The 1,842-nt window shown below is 39.7% G+C and overlaps 1 long non-coding RNA gene across 1 annotated transcript; it reads right to left on the minus strand.

Moving 5' to 3' along the window:
* Positions 1-291: 291 nt before the first annotated feature.
* On the minus strand, positions 292-1,082 carry LOC118599204. Its single transcript, XR_004948501.1, has 2 exons — positions 804-1,082; positions 292-539 (listed from the first exon to the last, which is right to left on the minus strand). It is a non-coding gene; the product is annotated as an uncharacterized LOC118599204 (long non-coding RNA).
* Positions 1,083-1,842: the final 760 nt, after the last annotated feature.

A 1,842-nucleotide genomic window follows, 5' to 3' on the forward strand; every position in this document is an offset into this window, starting at 1 on the left:
TTATGAAATTTATTAGAAATAACAAGCAGCTTTGTTGACACAAAAGTGTCTCTAAATGGCTGCTTGACAATCACCTTTAAGGCCTAAGCCTCAAAATGTCCGTCTGGACTTTTCTGCTAATTTTGACTATGAAAGGGTCAGAGAATGTCCTACAAATGCATGCATTTGCCTCTATTTCCAGAAGACATTGAATTTTTCAATATACATATATATATAATCATTTTACAGTTTATTTTGTTTCATAATAGTGTTAGACCAATTAAAATGGAAAAAAAACCCACAAAATGGAGATGTTATATGAACAACATATATTACTGGATTGTCAAAAGTGAATTGATTGAAAGATACACAAACCCCCCCAAATTTCAGAGAAGACAGAGCTTTGTGTCAGAACAAATGCAGATGAGTGTCAAAAAAAGCTCATTTTTGATCACTGAAACGGCTGCGCAGCCATCCCACTGCAGAGGTCACACCGGCCCTGACAGTTCCTCCGACAGCGGCCACAGCTGTACTGGCAGAGGTAGACAGACCAGCAGCACCTACAAAACATGAAGAAACATTCATGGTCCTGCTAAACACTACTGCCTCACTGCAAATAATTCAAAGCTGTGAAAAGAAGAAACTGACAATGACACATTATGACCACAAGAGGGCATCAATGCTTAAAGAATTGCTCCACCAAGTCCTTCCTCTGTCAGTCCCTCTTCCAAAATCTAGTTTTTTTCATGGATGCTCTCATTCACAATTAACATCTGTGAGACACAAAGTCACTTTGGTGTGTGTGTGTGTGTATCTCTGGTTACCTCAGGGGTGTTTATGGTCAGTGTCTGCCGTCAGCCACCTGCAGTCTGGTGATGAGGCTTAAAGTTGTGGACCAATTTTAATAAACGGTAGCCCTGGCAACAGTGTTCAGTGTGAGTCAGAGGAGCTGAGGCGAAGGGGAAAGCAGGGAACTGTGGCCAAACATGGATGCTCGGTGAAATCCAACTTCAGGAATGGCTTTAAAGATGTTTCTGCTGAGCAAGAGTCAACAGTAGGCCTGAATCACTCCAACATCTACACGAGTCATTCATGTGGAGAAATCTTCCAGCACTAGAATACTTCTTGGGGTTTTAGCTCAGAGGGGTTACAACCTCTGTTGTTTTAACTCTGTAAACCAGAGCAAGAATGCATTAGATGGAATGCAGCATTGTTTGAATTGTTTGAACAAAACCAGGAGTTTGAGTTATTCCAAAACACAAACAACAGAGGGCATGCAACATGTGTGATCTCCTCTTTGACATTTTTTGTAATGTGGTTTTGATGAGAATTCTACCAAAATTCTGAAAAAAACATGTTATTTTTAAAATGACCACAATGATTGTGGGGAACTACAGGCTTATGATCTGGAATAAAAGATACAATTTCGGGATGTATTCACTACAATGAAGAAACTTTGGGAAACAAGTGTATAATGTAACATCGAAGGGGTTCTGACCTCAGTCACGTCTACACAGTTATACTGTATGCCAGCCATTGGCCCCTGAAAGAGTAAACAATAACTGTGGAGTTGGGGGTCACTCACTTCCAATCTTTGAGCTGCTTTTGTTTGCTGAACCACTGCTGAGGCCGGCGAAGCAGATTACAAATCACGCCACTTCCTGCAGATTACACATTCATAAGAGTTTCATGTTTTTGCTCAGATTCCAGCAGATTACATATGTTTGCATCTGTTTATACAGGTTGAATGCAAATACAAAACATGCTTTTGTTTACTTTTTATTTATTAGTTGTAACCCCTGGACACCAAGTATCATTGGATAACAGAAAGTGATCATAAACTTAAAAAGTTTTATTTTGCAA

The sequence above is a fragment of the Oryzias melastigma genome, linkage group LG10, assembly GCF_002922805.2.
Source record: "Oryzias melastigma strain HK-1 linkage group LG10, ASM292280v2, whole genome shotgun sequence".
Lineage (NCBI taxonomy): Eukaryota > Metazoa > Chordata > Actinopteri > Beloniformes > Adrianichthyidae > Oryzias > Oryzias melastigma.